The sequence below is a fragment of the Schistocerca piceifrons genome, chromosome 1 (assembly GCF_021461385.2).
Source record: "Schistocerca piceifrons isolate TAMUIC-IGC-003096 chromosome 1, iqSchPice1.1, whole genome shotgun sequence".
In the NCBI taxonomy this organism is placed as follows: Eukaryota; Metazoa; Arthropoda; class Insecta; order Orthoptera; family Acrididae; genus Schistocerca; species Schistocerca piceifrons.
This window is the reverse complement of record NC_060138.1, coordinates 1,133,918,841-1,133,934,389: the sequence shown is the minus strand read 5'-3', so window position 1 is coordinate 1,133,934,389 and position 15,549 is coordinate 1,133,918,841.

Here is a 15,549-nt window from a genome sequence, read left to right as displayed (position 1 = left end):
CAAACTCTGGGAGGTTGTAGGGGACATCAAAACAAATATTTTTCCCTAATGTCATTTTGTCCTATGAGGATTATTTAAACCGGTGGAGGCCATATTACGCTCTTCGGTTGTTAGAGGCCGTATTACGATCTTCAGTTGTTAGAGGGCGTATTACGCTCTTCAGTTGTAGGCAACTGCTGTCCACCAGTGTAGTAGTGTACTGTCTCTGTTTACTAATGAAGCGATACACCTGGAGTGAGTACACTGATATGGTTGGTGCGTACTACGTAGCGCACCACAACGGACGAGCTGCACAGCGGGTTTATCAACAACAACATCCTAATCGCCGTATCACGCATCATACGACCTTCGCTGCTGTGTACCAACGTCTGCGTGGGACCGGGTCATTTAGCAGATTACCTGGACAGGGACGCCCTCGCACGGTAAGAACGCTGCAATTTGAGGAAGCTGTCTTGCAGCATGTGGAGCGGGATCCTTCAATCAGCACTCGTGCAATTGCACGTAACATGGGGACGAATCAGACGAATGTAAGAATAGTCCTTCGAGAGCAATTGTTACGTCCATTTCACTTACAGCGTGTCCACAACCTGGAACCAGTTGATTATCCACCCAGAGCACAGTTTTCGCAGTGGTACTTGGAACAATGTGAAATGCATCCTACATTTCCAACCTCTGTGTTGTTTACCGATGAAGCAACGTTCGGGCGTGATGGAGTTTTCAACACGCACAATTTATGTTTGGAGTGTGATAACCCACATGCCACAGTTACTGTGCGGTTCTGTGCGGTTCTTCGTTAATGTGTGGGTCGGTGTTGTTGGGGACTGTTTAATTGGGCTGTATCTGCTACCTAGGCCATTAAATGGCAGGCACTATTACAATTTTCTCGCCAGAATTGCTGGAAGATGTCCCGCTCCCTACAAGACAACACATGTGGTTCCAACATGACGGGGCGCCGGCACATTTCAGTCATTGTGTGCGTCGATTCCTGGACCGACGGTTCCCAGAAACGTGGATTGGCAGAGGTGGTCCTGTACCATGGCCTGCTCGATACCCAGGTATGTCTCCTCTGGACTTTTTTGTGTGGGGAGAGATGCGCAACCTTGTTTACGCAACTCCTGTTGCATCAGAAGAGGATCTGGTTGCCCGGATAGTAGCAGCAGCAGGAACAATTCAGGATACTCCTGGGGTTTTCGCCCGTGTCAGACAGAACATGATCTGACGGTGTAACCTGTGTTTACGTGTCAATGGAGGCATTTTTGAAAATCTACTGTAACTGAAATTGGGTTGTGTTAATGTGTTGTCTCTTGGTCATCAAAAAAAAAATGTAAAAGTTTTTGTTGGTTTAATTAATTTGCTGCCAGAGAAATCTTCCTCTACCGGTTTAAATACTCCTCATAGGAAAAAATGACATCGGGGAAAAATATTTGTTTTGATGTCCCCTACAACCTCCCAGAGTTTGTCGATTTAAATACTTTTCACACTGTAGAGAAATCACCCTGTTCTCACACTGTCTTCAAATACCGGAGAAGTTACTGATAAAAGATTACAATCGTTCAAGGCACAAAGGAATTAAAGTCATTAGCTGCCAGTAGGTACTGATTTACATCAGTGCGGCAAGTTGAAAATTTGTGCCACTTCGGAGTTCAAACCCGGGTCTCTTGCTTACTAGGCAGATGCGCAGACACTACGCCACCCGGAGACAGTGGGCACCAGAACTGCATAACTCCTGTCAGACCCAAATTCTTAACTTACACATCACACTACTGATGTAATGCCCCTGCCTAAGAGTTCGAGCTTGGTTTGCATGTGCACTGAAGGAATCATTAGCCGTCATCGCCAATGATCCCTTCAGTGCAGGTGCACAACAAGCTCGAACCCTTACGGGAAACGGCGAGATGCCGCGAGTAATGACGCTAATGAGCAGGGGCACTAGGTCAGTAACGTGTGGTATAGGTTGAGAATTTGGATGTGACGGGAGGTGTACGGCTGTGCTGACCACTGTGTCCGGATTGTGTAGTGATCAGCGCATCTGTCTCGCTAGCAGGAGACCCGAAAAAAATGGCTCTGAGCACTATGGGACTCAACTGCTGAGGTCATTAGTCCCCTAGAACTTAGAACTACTTAAACCTAACTAACCTAAGGACATCACAAACATCCATGCCCGAGGCAGGATTCGAACCTGCGACCGTAGCGGTCTTGCGGTTCCAGACTGCAGCGCCTTTAACCGCACGGCCACTTCGGCCGGCAGGAGACCCGAGTTTGAACCCCAATCTGGCATAAATTTTCAACTTGCCCCATTGATGTATATCAATGCTCACTGGCAGCTAATGTAATTAATTCCTTTATTTCTTGATTCGTAGTGGCTGCAGGATAAAAATGATGTCCCCCTTCTTTTGGACACGTCTGGAGGAACACACATTCTTTCGGACATGCCTGAAAAAACATAGCCGGCCGGTGTGGCCGAGCGGTTCCAGGCGCTTCAGTCTGGAACCGCGCGACCGCTACGACCGCAGTTTCGAATCCTGCCTCGGGCATGGATGTGTGTGATGTCCTTAGGTTAGTTAGGTTTATGTAGTTCGAAGTTCTAGGGGACTGATGACCTCAGATGTTAAGTTCCATAGTGCTCAGAGCCATTTGAACCATTTGAAAAAACAGACACCACACATATATTGAGATTTTTGTTAGAAAATCAGTTTGAAGAGGAACAATGTGGATTCAGATGCTGCAGACGAACAAGAGACCTCATATTTGCACTAAGACAGTTAACAGAAAAGTACGGGTAACATGATAAAGATCTCATAATCGTATTCCTGGATTTGGAAAAAGCACATTACAATACGCCAGGGTATAAGGTCTGTGAATTTTCAGAAGAACTAATGGTTCCAAACTCCCTGATAAAAAAGGCGCAAATGCCGTATGGAGACTGCAAAAGTTGTGTACAAGTGGGTAATGGCAGATCGGGTAGGTTCAGGGCAGAGAAAGGAGTGCACCAGGGCAGTGCACTTTCCCTCATTACGTTTTATTGCACTTATGGATGAGATTATAAAGGAAATCAACCACATAGGAAATGGTGATCTTCATGCTTTAGTCTTTGTGGAGAAACAGAGCTAGAGGTACAGGGAAGATTAGATGAATGGAAATCCAGGTTTAAAGAGGACCAGCTAGCAGCAAGTAAGAACAAAACTGTAGCAACGACAGTGAGTATGAAACCGCCCAAGGCATAAACACCCTACCTAGCTCGCTGGAGGGATACGAGACTGATGACGATGAACCTCAAATATTTAACACAATAATAAATTTGTAGTGGAACGAGACATTTTAAGCTGTCTTACACATAGGATTCTTTAAAGAATAGGGGATGGCTTTACTGACACTTCCCAACATTTAAATTTATATACGACGTAAACGAAGTTCTGTTTTGTTTGCCACGCTTGCCTTGCTGTTACCGATCTGCATTTCATATCCCCTCTACTTCGGCCATTGCAATCTATTTGGTACCGAAATAGCAAAACACATCTACAACTATTAGTGTCTATTTCCTAATCCAATTCTCTTAGCATCGCCTGTTTTAACTCTATCGCATTCAGTTGTCCTCGTTTTACTTTATTGTTCGTCTTACAACTCTTTTCAAGAATACTATCCACTATCAACTATTCTTGCAAGCCCTTTGCCATCTCTAATACAACTACAATGTTCCTCAAAAGCAAACCTTACATTAATTCTCTTTCCTGATTTCTTCTGGTTTCACTTGAAAAGGTGCGACCTGTGTACGCAAAACCAGTATTTCAGTTTTTAAAATTACGTATTGTTAACTGCAGGCAAAAATATTGCGTTGGGCAAACGCAAGATAACAAAAGGAGTGTAATAACAAAACAAATGTTATTTATACTGTATTTAATTCAACTACAGTATTTTCCCATACAATCAGTATTAAGGGCACCACACACGTCCAAATTCCCAATTTATCGGAACCAATTTGTTGGCCGTCCGATAAACTGAAAGCATGTAGGCACTTCCCGACCAATTTCTCTTGTCGGCCGGTTGGGTGAGGCTGACCATCCGAGAGCAGACCCCCCCCCCCCCCCCCCCCCCCACACACACACACAAATTCACCTAACAAATTGTGTCGTGTGCAGCGCTGTCAGATCAACTTCCCGACCGAGGATCTTCTGCTGTCTGTGCACATGTGAACATACGCTGTTGAAAATGCCTGGCGTAACAAATAGTCAGGCAGATAGACGTGTGATAAGAGAGTTCCTAGACAGAAATCTTATGTTTCTTTCTTTTCTATAAATTATTTCTACTATTTACGATACAAACGAACGATAACAAAATTTAGTTGAAAATCATTTATTTTACTTTTTAATTTATCTTGCATTGCTTTGACTTATATCCTCAGGCAACTATAGCTCATGCTGCAGGATTCAGTAAACATTTTGAACTATAATTGTGGAGTACAACAGTACTGATCTTGAAATCTTCGTAACTTCTTCCTGTGGCTAGAAACATAAATGTAGCTAACAGCCTCTCCTCGCGGATTAAAGCCTCTCTCATTACTATTTCTTTTTGTTGACAACGGTTTACTGATGTTCAGCAGTTCCGAAGAGCATTCTTGCGTAATTACGGAAATCATAAGCTCCCAGCTCTGTAAGTAACGGAGTGTGGGTGAATTTCTCTCTTATGCCACTTCGTTGCCCACAGCATCCTCTCGGCTATTATTGGCCTTGTTACCGCTGACATAGCGAAGGCAAATCCTAGTTTTTGTTTCTGTGTCCAAAAATGCGTCAGCTTGTCGAACACGCCCTTAGTCAATTTATTGTATACAATTCGCAACGAGCGATAGGAGTACGGCGGCGTTGCAGTCGCTGAGGGCAGTGAGAGTTTACGAGGTGCATTCAAGTTCTAAGGCCTCCGATTTTTTTTCTCCGGACTGGAAAGAGATAGAAACATGCGCATTGTTTTAAAATGAGGCCGCGTTCATTGTCAATACGTCCCAGAGATGGCAGCACCGTACGGCAGATGGAATTTTACCGCCAGCGGCTAGAATGAGAACTGTTTTAAATCATTAAAATGACGACGTTTTCCTTACTTGAACAGCGTGCAATCATTCGTTTTCTGAATTTGCGTGGTGTGAAGCCAATTGAAATTCATCGACAGTTGAAAGAGACATGTGATGATGGACTTATGGATGTGTCGAAAGTGCGTTCGTGGGTGCGACAGTTTAATGAAGGCAGAACATCGTGTGACAACAAACCGAAACAACCTCGGGCTCGCACAAGCCGGTCTGACGACATGATCGACAAAGTGGAGAGAATTGTTTTGGGGGATCGCCGAATGACTGTTGAACAGATCGCCTCCAGAGTTGGCATTTCTGTGGGTTCTGTGCACACAATCCTGCATGACGACCTGAAAATGCGAAAAGTGTCATTCAGGTGGGTGGCACGAATGCTGACGAACGACCACATGGCTGCCCGTGTGGCATGTTGCCAAGCAATGTTGACGCGCAACGACAGCATGAATGGGACTTTCTTTTCGTTGGTTGTGACAATGGATGATTCGTGGATGCCATTTTTCAATCCAGAAACAAAGCGCCAGTCAGCTCAATGGAAGCACACAGATTCACCGCCATCAAAAAAATTTCGGGTAACCGCCAGTGCTGAAAAAATGATGGTGTCCATGTTCTGGGACAGCGAGGGCGTAATCCTTACCCATTGCGTTCCAAAGGGCACTACGGTAACAGGTGCATCCTACGAAAATGTTTTGAAGAACAAATTCCTTCCTGCACTGCAACAAAAACGTCCGGGAAGGGCTGCGCGTGTGCTGTTTCACCAAGACAACGCACCCGCACATCGAGCTAACGTTACGCAACAGTTTCTTCGTGATATCAACTTTGAAGTGATTCCTCATGATCCCTACTCACCTGACCTGGTCCTAGTGACTTTTGGCTTTCTCCAACAATGAAAGACACTCTCCGTGGCCGCACATTCACCAGCCGTGCTGCTATTGCCTCAGCGATTTTCCAGTGGTCAAAACAGACTCCTAAAGAAGCCTTCGCCGCTCCATGGAATCATGGCGTCAGCGTTGTGAAAAATGTGTACGTCTGCAGGGCGATTACGTTGAGAAGTAACGCCAGTTTCATCGATTTCGGGTGAGTAGTTAATTAGAAAAAAATCGGAGGCCTTAGAACTTGAATGCACCTCGTATAGTAAGAGTTTCGAATAATCGTGTCGGTTAATTAGGTTGCTCCAACATTTCATACCGATGACGCTACGTACAGTGCCTTCAAAACTAAACGAAGCGAGAATGGTGAGCATGTCTAACACGGAGATTGGAGTGCCAGGTTTGAACAACTTCAATTTTGTAAATGACGTTTTTCCACTGCTGTTTGTGACCATTAGTTAGCGGTACATTCTTAGAGTGCTCGCGATAAAAGGAAACTCCTTGATGTTGTACTGGTCTTTGTGCCGATAAAATGAGCTTTCCGCGAAATCGAACCGATTTCAAACTGTCAAAATTCCGTTAACTGTCTTTTTCAAGTGGCATACCGATTTTGGCAACTGAAGTGACCTTTGACCGGTAGCCACTGGGAATTTGACGCGAAGGAGCGCGCGGTTTGAGAGCTGATGTTGATTTAATCATCTTAGCTGTACACGGAAAAATTCAGATGAATAGACCCACACAAAGTAATTAGGTTGGGTCTTTTATGAGGAGCCCGCAGTGCAGTAAAATGAAGACACTCTTTTTATTTTTGGTGGTGTCGGGCCAGTCTCCGCGTAAAGGCGGTCGGTTTAGCTTTCTCGACAGAAAAGGATCTCGCCTTGCTAAGCAGCGCCTTGCGGAAGTGACGCATATAGCCAGAAGCGCAGCTCGCCTGTCTGTGGTGGGGAGGCGGCGAGCTTCGGCCGCCGGCCACGTGGCGCGCAGCTGCGCCGGGGTCGGTCGCGCCCGTCTTCTGTTCGCCATATCGTCCGTCCGTCCACGTCCAGCCTGTTTGTGCGCGCCGCCAGTCCGCGTGTTTACGGACGTTCCGACAGACGGGGCAAAAAACGGCGTGCACGCGCTGGTTGCCGCTCCCTCGCCCCAGGCTACAGCAGCGGCCATCGCTTCTGAAACAAAGTCTTCTGCTGCAGCCCGTTTCTGACCCGCACACAAAACTGCTTGCACGTTCTCACACTCTGTAGGCTTGTATGGCCAATGCTGTAGGCCGAGTATTAAAATATCTCGTTACCATCACACAGCATACACCGTTGAAAGCACTTCCTAACCTTGTTTTTGTACGAATTGCCATTGGCGTCCTCGGTCCCATTGGAAACTACAGCAACTTGCCCTTTTCACTATTCCTTCCACATTTGCCACGCCGGACATTTGCCACGCCGGACATTTGCCACACTTCCCCCTTCGCCAGGTAGCGATCCCTCAGGTAAGGGACGCCTTTCCTCGTACTAGTTCTGTCCGCTTTCAAACCGCCGTCTCCACATCTTACTCGATACAACCAGTACGTAAGGGACCTTCTTCTTCGACATCTTGGCGAAACACAGCTTCTTTTCCGAAATCGAAATATTTATAACTTTTGGGAAACGAAAGCAATACCGAAGATTATGCCAGTATGTACTTAGTTCTGCCAAGCATAAATATAGATCCTTCTGTCTGTACGGTAGCTTCCTTTCACGCTTACTGATTGCGATAGAAACAGTCCATCGGCATGGGAGCAACAAGAAAGGAACGATGTAAAAAGAATGCGAATGTACGCTAACCATTTCTTTTTGATCACTGCATTTGTGCCTACTTTAATTAATACAACTGCATGCCCAAAAGACAATCAGGAAAGAAGAAATGGGTGTGTGAATGTTTGAAAAGAAGAACGACATACTCCATATTAATTTACTCTCTAAAATCCGATATCCCTTGCGGCGAAACATTAGTTAATAAAGTCAAAACATGACTGAAAATACGTCCACTAAATAGAGATACGAACATCTACGATTAACTTGTCATCTAAAGTCGACGTACAACTTTAAAGTGTTAGAAAGAAGGAAATGAAGTAATGCAGAATGCTATGCTTGTAACGTTCGTTGTTGTTCTATACTGTTTAGCTCTGGTATTTACAGGGACACAGAGAAAGCATCCTAGGTTTTGGAGGGAAAAGCCGTAAGTGTAATGATCTGCACTACAACAGAAACAAGATGCACAACTTAAGGAAAAATAATGTAAAGTGTCTTTCAGCTCACAAACGACATCGAAGCAGATAGTTCCTGTGACTTAGTATGGGCAGAGGTTATATTCGACAAACGGAATAAATTAATAACTGGCTCCTTTTACCGACCCCCGGTCGCTAAACAGTTCAAAGAAAACTTTAGTCTCATCACAAATAGATTACAAAATTACAGTTGGCAGTGACTTCAATCTACCTTCCGTATGTTGACAAAAATACATTTTCAGACCCAATTGTAGATATTAACAACTACCGTGATTGTTCTAAATGCTTTTTATAAATTATTTTTAATAGTCAGTTCACGAGGCCATTCACATTGTACATGGTTACGAAAACACACTTGACCTCTTAGCGACAAATAATCCTGAGCATCACGTCGGATAAAGGGATTAGTGAACAGGCTCAATTCCGTAACAAAGAAATTCACCAAAACTAAACGCGAAATATATCTATTTCTAAAAGCAACTAAAAATTCGGTTGACGTCTTTCTAAGAGACAGTCTCCAATCCTTCCAAAAGTGAAGACCATATGTGGCTTAAGTTCAAAGAAATAGTATCAACAGCACTCGAGAGATTCATACCAAATAATTTAATAAGAGACGTAACTGATCCCCCATGGTACAAAAAACACAACAGAAAGCTGCCGCAGGAGCACCGAAAAAGGCACGTATAATTTAGACGAACGCAAAATCTCCAAGAATGGCGAAGTTTTACTGAGGTTCGAAATTTGGTGCGGATTTCAATGCGAGATGCATTTAAAAGTTTCCACAATGAAAGTCTCTCTAGAAATGTGGCGGAAAATCCAAAGAGATTCTGGTTCTATGTTAAGTAAACCAGCGGAATGGCTCAGTAAGCGATGAGGAGGAGGAGGAGGAGAGGGAGACAAGAGACCCAACCCTTCTGAGCAGGTAAAATCGTGGCAAATGTCCGGCGTGGCAAATGTCCGCACACCCCACATTCAGCTGCACATTCATCCCCTAAATCTTCATCGAAGTGTACCATCTAGAGTACCTACAGGAAATCGGTTGACAACCAGTCTGTAAGTATCTGGCTCAGCTGCCAGTACGTCAACAATAAACCAGCACAACACCTCCCTGCGTATCCATGCAATTTCCAACAACGTGCATCAATCCCATCCGCCCCAAACTATCTCAATTTGCCCTGTTCCTACTCCTTGGGAAGTTATTGTACCGCTTTTCCGGCCATGTGGAAACTGAAACACTGGAGGTAAACCAGGAAAATGACAGCAGAACGTGAGTAACGCCTATAAGACAAATTGGTTTCGGTTAATGGGCTTGTTTCGCTGAATACACCAGTTCTCTTCCGTTTGCCTTTTCGCACGCTCGAATTCACTTGGGTCCGCCATAACGCACGCACAGGCCATTGTTCTGACCACTACTGACATTTAAAATGTATTGACGGCATTGCACACTTGCCCTTCGTGGTCAAATAGAACACCGAAACCTAGGCTAGCACCTGCATTTATGTTCAAGCACGCAGTTTCTCAAGTTATTTCCGTACTTTCGTCCAACACCTGTAAATTGCACGATTTTGGAGCATATACTGTACTCGAACATGATGAATCACCTTGATGAAAATGATTTATTGATACATAACCAACACGGATTCAGAAAATATCGTTCTGGTGCAACACAGCTACCTCTTTATTCCCATGCAGTAATGAGTGCTGTCGACAAGGGATCTCAGATCGATTCCATGTTCCTAGATTACCAGAAGGCTTTTGATACCGTTCCTCACAAGCGACTATTAATCATATTGCGTGCATATGGAGTATCGTCTCAGTTGTATGACTGGATTCTTGATTTCCTCTCAGAGAGGTCACAGTTCGTAGTAATTGACGGTAAATCATCGAGTAGAAAAGAAGTGATATTTAGCGTTCTGCAAGGTAGTGTCATGGGTCCTCTGCTGTTCCTGATTTACATAAATGATCTAGGTGATAATCTGAGCAGCCCTCTTAGATTGTTTGCACATGACGCTGTAATTTACCGTCTAGTAAATTCATCAGACAGTCAATTCCAATTAGAAAATGATCTAGAGAGACTTTCTGCATGGTGCGAAAAGTGGCAATTGATACTAAACAAAGAAAAGTGCGAGGTCATCCACATGGGTACTAAAAGAAATCCGATAAATTTTGGGTATACGATAAATCGCACAAATCTAAGGGCTGTCAATTCGACTAAATACCTAGGAATTACAATTACGAACAACTTAAATTGGAAAGACCACATAGATAATATTGCGGCGAAAGCGAAACAAAGACTGCGCTTTGTTGGCAGAACACTTAGAAGATGCGACAAACCCACTAAAGAGACAGCCTACATTACACTTGTGCGTCCTCTGCTGAATATTGCTGCGCTGTGTGGGGATCCTTACCAGGTAGGAATGACGGAAGAGATCGAAAAAGTACAAAGAAGGGCAGCTCGTTTCGTGTTATCGCGCAGTAGGGGTGAGAATGTCTCTGATATGATACGCTAATTGGGGTGGCACTCACTGAAACAAAGGCGGCTTTCTTTGCGGCGAGATCTATTTACGAAATGTCAATCACCAACTCTTCCGAATGCGAAAATATTTTGTTGACCCCCCCCCCCCCCTACGCAGGGAGAAATGATCATTACAATAAGACAATAAAATAAGAGAAATCAGAGCTCGAACGGAAAGATTTAGGGGTTCCTTTTTCCCACGCGCCATTCGAGAGTGGAATGGTAGAGAAGTTATATGAAAATGGTTCGATGAACCCTCTGCCAGGCACTTAAGTGTGAATTGCAGAGTAACCATGTACATGTAGATGTTACGGTGACACAGTGAGGATAAAGTTATCCAAACTATGTCGGCAGCAGTAGGGTTTTTACTTGATAAGAGCTCTCTCATCGTGCATTTCTAACTCATTTCCGTCCGCGAATGCTCTACCTTACGCCATGACGTCACCTCTAACGGAGAGAACGTGGTGGGCGTTAAGCTATGTTCTGTGGGTTCCTTCAAAAAGATAGGATATGTTTATTCTCAAGTTATCAGGAAAGTTGGAATTTAACGTAGTGTGCATGACGAGTTCATAACAAGCGAAACATGAGCTGGCATAGTGGAATCATATCGCCCGTGTCCTTTACAACGACGCATCTAAGATTATTTAAATTTATTAATGACTTCTGAACTTCACCCATACAGCCATCCTCAGAATGACTGTTATCATGTAACTGTGTTAGCAGCGTGAAACAGCTGAAATGAACATGTGATACAAGTGTCATTATAACAGTAATTAACAATTACATACATTTTACCTGAAATCAAGTCCATGATATCAGAAAATTAAAATAAATTCTTCGCTGTAAAAGGAAGTTTAACACAAAGCGCACTTACACATTTACTATATAAAGTAAAATAAAAAGACGCGCTTTTCCGATATCGTTATTTGTTCTTCTGCTATAGAATCGTATAGGAGTTTATGCACTTTCAGGTCTTCATTCATTGCAGTGTGCACAGAAGAATCGTTAAGCTTTCACAGACGCAGTGGTCGAGTCACAGCACTACTCACCAAGCGCGCGCTTACTCCTCTGTGTTAGCATAAGGGTGTAGCGATCGGTAAGATATTATTTTTGGCGCTGAAAGAGTCAAAAAAGTTGGTAACAGGTGGGTTTTTTAAATTAAAATACAGAACATAGGTTCGTTTGAACATTTTATTTCGCTTGTTCCAATGTGATACATGTACCTTTGTGAACTTATCATTTCTGAGAACGCATGCTGTTACAGCGGGATTACCTGTAAATACCACATTAATGCAATAAATGCTCAAAATAATGTCCGTCAACCTCAATGCATTTGGCAATACGTGTAACGACATTCCTCTCAACAGCGAGTAGCACGCCTTCTGTAATGTTCGCATATGCATTGATAATGCGCTGACGCATGTTGTCAGTCGTCGGCGGATCACGATAGCAAATATCCTTCAACTTTCCCCACAGAAAGAAATCCGGGGACGTCAGATCCGGTGAACGTGCTTCGACGACCAATCCACCTGTCATGAAATATGCTATTCAATACCGCTTCAACCGCACGCGAGCTATGTGCCGGACATCCATCTTGTTGCAAGTACATCGCCATTCTGCCATGCAGTGAAACGTCTTGTAGTGACATCGGTAGAACATTACGTAGGAAATCAGCATACATTGCACCATTTAGATTGCCATCGATAAAATGGGGACCAATTGTCCTTCCTCCCGCAATGCCGCACCATACATTAACCCGCCAAGGTCGCTGATGTTCCACTTGTCGCAGCCATCGTGTATTTTCCGTTGCCCAGTAGCGCATATTATGCCGGTTTACGTTACCGCTGTTGGTGAACGACGCTTCGTCGCTAAATAGAACGCGTGCAAAAAATCTGTCATCGTCCCGTAATTTATCTTGTGCCCAGTGTCAGAACTGTACACGACGTTCAAAGTCGTCGCCATGCAATTCCTGGTGCATAGAAATATGGTAAGGGTGCAATCGATGTGGATGTAGCGTTCTCAACACCGACGTTTTTGACATTCCCGATTCTCACGCAAATTGTCTGCTACTGATGTGCGGATTAGCCGCAACAGCAGCTAAAACACCTACTTGATTATCATCATTTGTTGCAGGTCGTGGTTGACGTTTCACATGGGGCTGAACACTTCCAGTTTCCTTAAATAACGTAACTATCTGGCGAACGGTCCGGACACTTGGATGATGTCGTCCAGGATACCGAGCAGCATACATAGCACACGTCTGTTGGGCATTTTGATCACAATAGCCATACATCAACACGATATCGACCTTTTCCGCAATTGGTAAACGGTCCATTTTAACACGGGTAATGTATCACGAAACAAATAACGTCCGCACTGGCGGAATGTTGCGTGATACCACGTACTTATAAGTCTGACTATTACAGCGCCATCTATCACAAAGCGAAAAAAGTGGTCGAACTAAAACATTCATATTTCTTTACGTACTACACGAATATGTAATAAGAAATGGGGGTTCCTATTTAAAAAAAAAAAAAAAAAAACGCAGTTGATCTGCGTTTGAGCTGTGAAAGCGCCATCTAGCGGGCCAACCATAGCGCCATCTGGTTTCCCTCTTCAAGCTAGACGAGTTTCGTTCTTTGTAATTTTTTTCGTTTGATGCTTATCTCGTGAGATACTTGGCCCGGTCACTATCAATGGACCACCCTGTATAGACGATTGGAAAAGCAAATTTAGGAACTGTTACATGACGATTAATTTGCCGTTCGGAAAACTAAAGACATCAGGGAGGTGTCATCTGCCACCTGATTTTGAGGCAAGTACTTCGGGAGGGAAACAAATGTATGATGGATTTACCCGATTTTGCCTCGTCAGATGCAGTACAAAACAGATCCTATTTCTGAGAAGTTCATAATTTCATTGCAACCTTCGTAACTGCGATTTAAATGAAAGAATGTTGCTGGGGTTGCTTACAACAGATAAGTTAGGGAACACAATGAATAACTTCAAATCGGAATTGTTTATTTATCAAAAACACTATAGTACTAGTGAATTCTGGTAAACTTAAGCAGCCAGCCAAATTCAGTTAGCATATTCCACAGATCATTTGAACGATTATTTTGTCGACACCATGTGGAACGAGTCAGTTTACGGGCGTACATGCTACATAATTAGTGTTAACTTTAATGAAGAGTATATTTTTATCCTATTTATGACACTATATTTAAAAACAATTTTTGCCAGGCTAACTGTTTTTAAATAGGAATTCGTTCATGGAATACAAAGAATTGTCCAGGAGAAATGACTTTGGGTTAGATTTAAAACTTGCTTTACTACCTGTCAGACATTTCGTGTTATTGGGCGATTGACCAAAAATTTTTGTTGCTGCATATTGAACTCCTTTCTGAGCCACTGTCAGATTTAATATCATATAATAAAGGCTACTTGTTTCCTCTAGTGTTGAAGATATAGACATCACTGTTCTCAATTTGTGATGGACTGTTTATGACGAATTTCCTTAGCTAATATATGTTTTGTGATGATGCAGTTAAAATTTCCAACTCATTGAAGAGGTAGTACCTACCTGAAGATTGCCGGTGGACACCAATATTACTCTTAATACTCGCTTTTGTGCAATCAATACTTTCTTTCTAACAATAAGTGATGAGTTACCCCGGATGATTGTTCCATAAGACATTAGTGAACGGAAATATGCTAAACAAGTCAGAAGTTGATTCGTTTGTTGGCAAGACCAGCAATTATACGAAGGGCAAAAGTAGCTGAAATTAACTTTTTGAGAAGCTCAGTAACATGTTTCTTCCAGTTCAAATTTTCATCAATATTTAGACCCAAAAATATGGATCATTCTACCCTATTTACTTACTATGGTTCAAGTGCTACATCAATTGTTGGTATGACTTTATTTATTGAACAGAATTGAATACAGTGTGTTTTCTCAAAATTTAAGGATAGTGCATTTTCAGACAGCCACTTGATAGTTCTTTGTAAAACATCATACTATTGTAACACTAACATCGTCTGCAAAAAGTATCAGTTCTCCTTGTTGAATTTTAAGTGGATGTAATTCACAGAAACAGGAGTGGATCCTAAATTGAACCTTGCAGGAATCCCTTTGTAATTTCTCTCCACTAACTAAAATTTCCTACTTTTGCAACACTGTCTGAATTATTCAGCGCAACGTTAAGTATGATTCAAACCAGTTTGTATTAAGTCATTAGTTCCATAAAACTTCAGTTTTTCTAATACTGTAACATGATCTACACAGTAAAATGCCTCCAACTTGCGGTCTTTTGTTATTTAAGGCTCTTAATATTTTCTGTTTTAACAACGCAGACTCAAAGTATTTCCAGCAATACCCGATTAATGGTTTCAACCGCTCATGTGTGCTAAAACATTACAATCCGTCTATGTCCCAATGTTTGAAAAAATTCGAATTCGCGATGTGCTTGCGAAACAACCACTCCCAACAACTCGGCCGCTTGCCACCCAGTAGTCAATCACAAACTATTCTACTCGCGTCTTGGAGCCAGAGCTCAATACTCTTTCAGCGCTGAATACGAAGTTCCAGACCCCTGCAGTCTAACCCACAGTTCCTCACATCTTCTCATGCAAGCCCTGCTTCCTATTGGCTTGCTCCCACTGCGTATTTAACTTTGCTTCCCATTGGCTGTTGCTATCGTCTCTTCCTTGGCGTGCCATTCTGTCTTCATGATGTTGATTTTATTACATTTTTCACGGCTTAGAATCGCTCGACCAACATTAATACGAGGGTTGCAACTTATATAGTGGCAACTATTCACAACCGATACAAAAGAGT